Source organism: Myotis davidii, unplaced genomic scaffold, assembly GCF_000327345.1.
Source record: "Myotis davidii unplaced genomic scaffold, ASM32734v1 scaffold467, whole genome shotgun sequence".
Lineage (NCBI taxonomy): Eukaryota > Metazoa > Chordata > Mammalia > Chiroptera > Vespertilionidae > Myotis > Myotis davidii.
The window spans coordinates 296,115-305,751 of NW_006297832.1; the positions used below are offsets into that span (position 1 = coordinate 296,115).

At 37.1% G+C, this 9,637-nt stretch overlaps 1 pseudogene; it reads left to right on the top strand.

Moving 5' to 3' along the window:
• The window catches only part of LOC102758979, a 140,746-nt pseudogene extending 134,968 nt beyond the window's left edge, over positions 1 to 5,778 (top strand).
• Positions 5,779 to 9,637: the final 3,859 nt, after the last annotated feature.

The window sequence follows — 9,637 nt, forward strand, 5'->3', positions numbered from 1 at the left end:
TTTCCTTCTCCACAGACTCCGTCCACACGTTGGGGAACCCCTCGACCCGCTGGGCCTGGACCCCAGCAGCTATCATCAGCAAATGACAAGTAGTGAGGATGTGGAGAAAAAGGAACCCTTGTGTGCTGCTGGTGGGAAAGCAGACTGGTGCAGTCACTATGTAATACAGAATGGAGTTTCTTCAAAAAATTAAGAATAGAACTCCCATTTGACCCAGTAATCCCACTTCTAGGAATATATACCAAGAAATCAGAAACACCAGTCAGAAAGGATAGATGCACCCCTATGTTCATAGCAGCAAAATTTACAATAGCTAAGATTTGGAAACATTCTAAGTATCCACCAGTAGATGAGTGGATTGGTACATCTATACAATGGAATACTACACTGCTATAAAAAAAAAAGAGGAATTCTTGCCATTTGCAAAAGCATGGATGAACCTGGAGAACATTATGCTAACCTATTAAATAAGCCAGTCAGAGAAAGATACATTTCACATGATCTCACTCATTTGTGGAATATAATGAACATCATACACTGATGAACCAAAATAGAGCCAGAGGGGAAAAAAATATTTTAGCATATAATAGAAGTAATCCTGTTATTTGTAGATTTTTAATATTTCCTACAACTTTTGTGATATTATACTATGTTAGTACAGTTTTGGTAATATTATTACATTTAAAATATTTTTTTCTTGAAATGTTAATTTTTATATCATGTAATATTATGTTTTAAATTGTTTTTCTTGAAATATTAATGTTTATTGCATGTAACATTATTATACATAAAATCATTTTTCTTGAAATAAAAAAAAAAGAGGTATGCAGACGTCTTCATTGGGAGAATATTCTTTCCTCTTGTTGGTGTACATGCCAATGAATATATGACCATACATCTCTCTCTGACATTGGGAAAACTTGCCAATTCCACCACCAAGGAAATAGCTGCTGATTATTTAACCAAAGTAGTTTTACATAATAAAATAGTTTTTGATTATTTACTTAGGAGGTGTACGTGCAATAGCAAAAACTCCCTGTTGCACTTGGATAAATTCCTCTGGGAAAGTAGAAATTTAACTACATAAAATTAGACAATAAACCAATTGATTGCAACAACAACAAAAATAAAATTGTCTCTGCAGATTACATGATCTTATATATAGAAAATCCTAAATCTGCTAGAACTAGCAATCAAAATCATTAAATATTCTGTATACAAATTTAGGATGTAACAATCAGTTGTGTTTTTATACATAAATTATTTGAAAAAATAAAACAATCCTATCAAAACTATTCTTTATAATAAAAGGCTGATACGCAAATCGACCCAGCAGAAGAATGACTAGTCGCTATGACATGCACTGGCCAAGAGGGGGCAGATGCTCAATGCAGGAGCTGTCCCATGGTGGTCAGCACACTCCCACAGGAGGAGTGCCACTCAGCCAGAAGCCCGGTTCACAGCTGGCGAGTGCAGTGGTGGTGGCGGGAACCTCTCCCCCTTCCGCAGCAGCACTAAGGATGTCTGACTGGGGAGTGGGCCTAAGGCATCATTCAGATATCCCCCGAGGGTTCCTGGACTGCGAGAGGGCACAGGCCAGGCTGAGGGCCCCCCTGAGTGTACAAATTTCATACACTGGGCCTGTAGTATCATCATAAACAATAAAATACTTAGGACTATATCTAACCAAACATGTAAAAGATCTATACACTAAAAGCTCAAAGATGTTGATTAAAGAAATTGAAGAAGACACAAATAAATAGAAAGGTATCCCTTGGGGAGTGGTTTTGACATGTTTATATTTTTAAATGGTTGAAATGGCAATATAACACAATATTTTGTGATTATAAATTTTACTGAATTTAAATTTTAGTGTTAATAAATAAACTTTTTAAAATATAGATTTTATTGATTTTTTTACAGAGAGGAAGAGAGAGGAATAGAGAGTTAGAAACACCAGTCAGAAAGGATAGATGCACCCCTATGTTCATAGCAGCAAAATTTACAATAGCTAAGATGAGAGAGAAACATTGATCAGCTGCCTCCTGCACTCTCCCTACTGGGGATGTGCCCGCAACCAAGGTACATGCCCTTTACCAGAATTGAACCTGGGACCCTTGAGTCTGCAGGCCAACGCTCTATCCATTGAGCCAAACCGGTTAGGGCAATAAATAAACTTTTGTTGGAACAAAACCTCACACCTTTATTGCCTATGACTGCTTTGAGACTACACAGCAGAGTTGAGTTGCTGCAATTAGGAGCATAATACTTTGAAAACTTAAACTGATCCTTTCTAGAAAAAGTGTTTTAACATCTGCTATATGTCAATTTCTTATGTCCTTTGTTGATTTGATCCAAATAACATTGTATCTATTTAATAGTGTGGAGCTTTTCTTTTTTCTTTTATTTTTGTTTCACACTTTCTCTTTTAAATTAGGGAAACTACCCCCTTTATATTTAATTGTATTTAATTTTGGTCATTTCAGTACAGTGAAGTATGTCAATGTGTTATTTTCTCTCTTCTTTTTTTGGAACCCATTTTTGTAATTTTCAAAATAGATGAAAATTACCATAATCACTTTCTCTTTGACCCAGATAATATGTACAAGAGCTTTTATCTTTTGGGTATTTCAGATGGTTTGATTTTTTTTTATTCTTTTGTTATTAATGTGACATTGTTTGCATTGAATCCTTATGATGTGGTGTGCATTATTTCTAACCTTTTAAAAGTAATGTATTTCTTGAAAATATCTCAGGAATTTTGAAAAATAAATACAATGTTATATTTACATATTTATTTTATGCACTCATTATGATGATCAAGCATGTTTAATCCTTAATTTTTGCTTATTTCATCTCTGAAAGGTGGGAGGTGTGACCTTAATGTTTTTGAGTAAACTTATTTTAATAACAGAAGTTTAAATACATCAATTGTTTTAAAAAATTATTCAGCATATATTTTAGGATATTCTAATCTTCACTAGATAAAAAGGGAGAGCCCATGCTTCCATGAAGGCCTCATGATAGGAATTATTTTAAGAAAACCAAAACAAAGTAAGAAAAATGCAACTATATATAATCTTTATTGTTGGAAGTATTATATATGTCCTCTTTTCCCCCCACTGATCCCTTCTACTCTTCCTCCTCCCACCCCCAGGCTTTTACCACCCTATTTTCTGTGTCCATGTGAAATGGGAATTTTAAGGATAAGATAGAACAAGTTTAGGAAGTTTTAGAAATTTTGGAAATTAAGGTGACCATGGAGGGAAGCACCGGGCTGCAGAGCAGCAGAAGGTATATTTCCATAGAATGGGGAAGCTGAAAAGCTGCAATAGGCACATTTCCATAGAATGAGGGAGCTGGGAGCAGCAAAAGGTCTATATTTACAAAATAAAGGGAAGGAAGCCCTTCATCCAGAAGGAGGAGAAGAAAGCCCAAAGGGGATAGGAAAACAATAGGGAAGGAAGGGGGAGAACCTCACATGGGACATGAACCTTTGAGCTCAGGAGTTACTATAGTAACCAATCTAAGGGAATAGTGACCAATCAGAGGGGCTATCAAGGCACCAGGATCTGCAGCCTTTATAAGCCACAGGGAAAAGGAACTCAGTGGGCCTCTTCCCCCTCCCTAACTGGGAGTCAGTTCTGTGGGACTCCTTCCTTCTCCCCATGTGGGAGTCTGTACTTGTTCTTCAATAAATCTCTACCTTTGCTATACCACCTTCTGTCTGTGGATTCATTCTTTGGTTCTGGTGGACAAAGAATCCGGGTTCCATTCCAAAAAGTCCATATCACATGGGTTATGCATATTTGCATACAAGTTCTTTGGTTGGTCTCTTCCCACCCACCCCCACCTTCCCTCTGAGCTTTGACAGTCTGTTCCATGCATCTATTTCTCTTGATCTATTTTGTTCACCCATTTATTTTATTTTGTTCATTAGATTTCACATATGAGTGAGATCATGTGATCCTTGTCTTTCTCTGACTGACTTATTTCACTTAGCATGCTACCTTCCAGGTCCCTCCATCATTAGTACTATATTTTCTAGGCTTGTTTGACGTCTTGGTTGGTGGATGGTGTCCTTTCTTATTTCTCAATGCTGTTAAAGAATATCTCATCTATGTATATACTTCATTTGGCATTTCAGTAAGAATATTTGAGGGAGGACAACTTAGTTAGATATGACATCTATTTTTTTTTTTAATTCTCAATGATTTTTATTATAGAGGCACAGATGACTTCCCTCTGATTTTGGTATGTACTGATGAAGGGAGAATGGCAGTAGGATTCTAGTAATTTTTAAATATGTGTGACATTTATTAATCAAATATGGACTTCACATGCATTTTTAAAATAGCAATTAAATATACTAGGAGTCTCAGAGGGAAGGCAGGTCTGGATGGGAAAAGATTAACCAAAGAGCTTGTATGCATAACCCCTGGACACAGACAATAGGGTGGTGAAGGCCTGGGGTGGAGGGCAGGGGCAGGCTAGAAAAGGCCAGTGGGAGGAAAGAGGATACATATGTAACACTTTCAACAATAAAGATTTAAATACAAATAAAAATATTTTAGATATATTTTAAATATTCTGATAAAGTCTAGTACATGCATGGATTTATAAACTTCTTGCAATTTATGACTCTTCCCAAAGACATTTGGGTAAAAACCATGGCTTTAGGGAATGTGACTTCTAATTTGGAATTTCAATGGGACTTATTATCTGAATTAATTCTTAATCCCTAGGCTATTGAAATGCAATTGAAAATTAGCACTTTAATGTTTAAATGGTTCATAGAATGAATTACCTTTTCAATAGCTAATTGTTACCCTAGGGATGTAAAATATTTACCATAGTTTACTAAATTATTTATGTTTTACCCTTAAAAACACCCTCTATGTTTGAAAGGGGTCCAATATGTGTGTGTGTGTGTGTGTGTGTGTGTGTGTGTATATAATTTGTTGTTGTTGTTAAATATTGGGGAAACAAAAATGGATACTACTGTATTGTTCTTGCAGGCAGAGTTTGTAATCTTTGTAGACAATTCTATGAAATTGGATCTGATTTACATCTCCCTTAACCTGGATAAAATAAGGATAATTTTGGTGTTGAGAGCAATTCTACTACTTAGGATAAGTGTCAAGAGAGCTCATATATTAGTTATGTTAGCTGTAAGTAATAGAAAGCACTAAATGAAGAGTGGGTTAAGCAAAAAAAGGAGCTTATTTTGGTCATCCTGAGCTAATCGGTTTAGTTGATGGGATGGCTCTCTTTCACTTTAGGGACTTTAATGATGCAAATTTAATCAGAGATGCAGAAACACTGTCCATTTTGATCAAGGGCTATAGGATAAGAATTAGATATCCTGCAATTTTGGAATGAGATAGGAAGTAAATGTTCAGAAAAGATTTGGGGAATCATAGATTTTCCCTCAAACCAGACAATCTGAGAAGCAAAGCTTGTCCAGAGGCTAAAATAGTCCTTAAAAAAAAAAAAAAAAAAGCTTGTGGAATGGTCTATAGAAAACTTTGTTTCTGTGTAGCTGCCATCTACTGCCAAACTTCTCCTGGAGGACCTGGAGCCTCTGTGAAGGACAGCATCTGCATCTGTGAAGAAGATCTGGACACAGAGCAGAAGAGAGTGAGGACAGAAACCCAATGGTACCTCTGCAAGCCTGGCAGAACGACTGACCATGGTCACCATAAGAGGGTGATGGATTACTTCTACCTGAATTCAGTCTCCAAATGTCTCACCAATTCTGCATTTTATAAACTCTAACTTGGAACCTTACAGAAAAGATGATTCTGGGACAATAAACCAAGCCAAAATTGTCCAAACTACCAGAAGTATAAAAGTCCTGCCAGGTACTCAAAATCAAAGCAGGTTGGTGGGAAATATTCATTTGGATGGGAAGGAGTCACTTAAGCAGGTGGTCCACATAGGTTCAATATTGGGAGGGAACTTTGAGAATTAAGATTAGGAAGGCAAATTGGTAAAAGTTGTGTGAGATTTTAGCAAAAAGGAGGAAATGTCAAATATATTTGAGAGGTAAAATGTGGCAAGACATTTTCAAGAGGAGAAAATGTTGAATAGCATTATAACATTTCTAAATCATTTTACAAGGTTTAGAGATTCCTGGTTTGCCTTCCCTTTTTAATATTTATTTTACATTAAAGAAAATAAAACCAACAACCTGAATTCAGTACTGTTTTCTCTACTTCAGACCCATAAGCTATCTGGATACGTTTGGGGAATGAGCACTGAAGTGTGTATTGGGCAGTGATGGAGTGTATGCACCTAATGCATTTGGCAAGTGCTCTGAGGGAAATTACTTTGTTCTTATTCAGACAGATACTATCATGCTCTTCCTAAATAAAATGCCTATAACCAGTCATTTTTGTGTGATGAAGAGGGATAGTCTGTACTGAATAAGAAGCAAACATTTTTGAGATTTAAGATGATGGTTAAGCTCTGAAGAAACACATATTGATGCAATTTTTCCTGGTAGCTCAGGTTAATTTTGCATTCATAGGACTAATTGTATTCATACCTATCCAAGGATGCTGCATGATTAGGAAAATGCCTAAGGCTCCAGGAATGGAGGGACAAGAGCTTGCAATTCATGAAGGAAGGCTAGAAAAAGCAGGTTCTCATAAGAAAAGCCAGTCAAAGAAATTACCTCTAGTGAAGCTGCCTTCTTTCCCACGGTCATCTGGCAGTGTTCAATATTGTACTTTCATAAGAATACCTATAAGGTAGACAGGATTAAGATTCTCCTTATGAATTTTAAGAAACAAATATACAATTTAAACACTACTTAGCTTTGTGCCAGAACTTCTAGTTGGCTCACAATGTCTTCTTTCCCCTTCTTTAATAGAAAAAGAGCCCCGGATTTGATAGCTGGCCCATGTATGCCTGAAGACTACATTTTCCAGTTTCCCTTAGAGCTAGGTTTGGCCATGCTACTAAGTTCACATTTTGGCTAAGAAAATGAAAGCAGAAGTGGTAAGGACAATTTTCAGCGTGTGCTGGCTAAGGGAGATGTACTCTTTTTTTTTAAAAAAAAAAATATTTTATTGTTTAAGGTATTACAAATAGTAGTACATATGTCTCCTTTTTATTTTCCCCCACTGACCTCCTCCCGGCCATCCCTAACCCCTGACACTTGCCCTCGTCCCTCCACCCCAGTGTCTTGCATCTGTTGGTTGTGCTTATATGCATGCATACAAGTCCTTCGGTTGATCTCTTACCCACCCCTTCCCAAACCTCCTCTACCTTCCTGCTGTAGTTTGACAGTACTCTTTTTACTTCATTCCACCTTCTGGTTAGAGGCAAAGGCAGTTAACTTAGACCAAGAGATTATTTGAAGAATGACTGTCAATCATACAGGTAATCCTAATTTAAAGAGAGCTAGTTTCTGTGGTAGTTGGACACAAATACATTACCACTGCTCCCATCCATAGGTGAAATGGATTTCTCATCTCCTGGAATATGTAGGCTGGTCCTATACTTTCCTATAACCAAGTCAATGTAGTTGAAGTGATTATAAAATTTATAAAAGGATTGGAAGTGTTAGCTTTTGAAATTTTGTGAATCTCCTTTTGGAAGCCAGTTTTCAACCACACCAAGACATGTCACAATTAAAATGCCAAGACAAAGAGAGAATCTTCGAGAAAAACAGTTAGTTACCTACAAAGGAACACCCATACGATTATCAGCTGACTTCTCAATAGAAACTTTGCAGGCCAAAAAGGAGTGCAAGGACCTACAACCAAGATTACTTTACTCAGCAAAGCTATAATTTAGAATTGAAGGTCAGATAAAGAGCTTCACAGACAACAAAAAAAGCTAAAGGAGTTCATCACCACAAAACCAGTATAACATGAAATGTTAAAAGAGAAGAAGAAGAATTATCTTTTTTAATAAAAAAAAAGAAATTAAAAAAAAAGAAATATCCAGACCAAAAAAAAAAAAATCAGTGCACATGGCCCTAACTATTTTAACATACATACCATAAACAGCTGTTTTGGGTATAAAATTTATATACATAATAAAATGTCCTTTTCTTTTTGTTTTTTTTTTTAAAAAAGAATGATTCCCTGATTTAGAAGGTTTTTTTTTTTCACAATTATGGGGGAAATAATATTACACATAGTTGTTACAAAAAAGGTGCAAATTAACCTTTGATTTTTATGTTAGTCAAAATAAAAAAGCCTTTTACACACTGCTCATTGTTAATAAAGAAGTTTGTATCTAAAAAGCAGAAAAATATGGCAATAAATACATATCTATCAACAATTAAACCTAGAAGTCAAAATAAACAAATAAGGAATCAAGGAATCTAATGAACAAAATAAACTGATGAATAAAACAGCATCAGAGACATGAAAACAAGGAAAAGACTGACAAATTGCAGAAGGAAGAGGGTCAGGATGAGCTTAAGCAAAGAATTTATATGCATACAGACAATAAGGTAGTGAAGGCCTAGGGTGGGTGGGGACTGGGTGGAGGGGAGGAATGGGGGAATGGGGAAAAAAAAGGGGAATATCTGTACCACTCTCAACAATAAAGATTTAAAATGAAACAATACAAAAATAAATAAATCCACAACTAAATAAAAAATAAATATTATTACCCTGGAGTCACCTTTCTTTTAGATAGTTCAAATGTTAGGGGCCACATCAAGAGAGATGCCCAACAACTTCTGTGTAACTATCACAGATGAGAGACAAAACACATGAATGAGGAAGAACAGCTAGAACATTCTATTCCTAGCATTTACCTTGAGAAGCAAAAGAAACAGCTCAACACAGGAGCTGCCCCCTGGTGGTCAGTGCGCTCCCACAGCGGGAGCCCCTCTCAGCTGACGGACCTGTCCCAGTGGCCCACCAGCCTAGCAGCAGCCACTCACTCCCTTAGTAATCCTGCAGGTCTAATCTCCAGAGAACATGCCCGGCACCTATGGACCAGGTCCACCAGCATGATCCAACAGCACTGCCAGCACTCCACAAGGAAGAAACAATATAAAAGTGGCTGACAGGTGGCTCCCGACAACCAGCACTAATGTCAGCTGGACAGATCCAGATCCCAGGCCAGCAAGAGCATCCCACGGCCCACCTGGAGGGCCTATCGCATCCAGGCTTCCCTCCACCTCCCTTGGGACCCCACCCATGCATGAATTCATGCACCGGGTCTCTAGTCTGATATAACCACACTGATTCCTCTCTGGAGACCACTCAGGAAATTCTCCTCAATCAAGTTTTAGGTGGATCAGACCTGTTTCACTACAGATAATGACAGGAACCCTTTCTTTCTCCCTCTTGACCTCAGATTCCAGGTCTCTTCTCCTTCTTGACTTATTTTGATTCAAGAAACTATAAAACTTAATACCCCAATCCAGATATGAGGTACTCAATATTTTTTGTTTTTTTACAAAATCATAAATAATGATCTCACTCATTCATAGATAATAGAGACCATTATAAACTTTTGAACAATAATAGATACTGAGGCAGAGCTGCTTCAAACAGATTGTCAAACTGCAGAGGGAAGGCCGGGGAGGGTTAGGGGCAGCTGGGAGGGGGGTAAGAGATCAACCGAAGGACTTGTATGCATGCATATAAGCATAACCAATGGA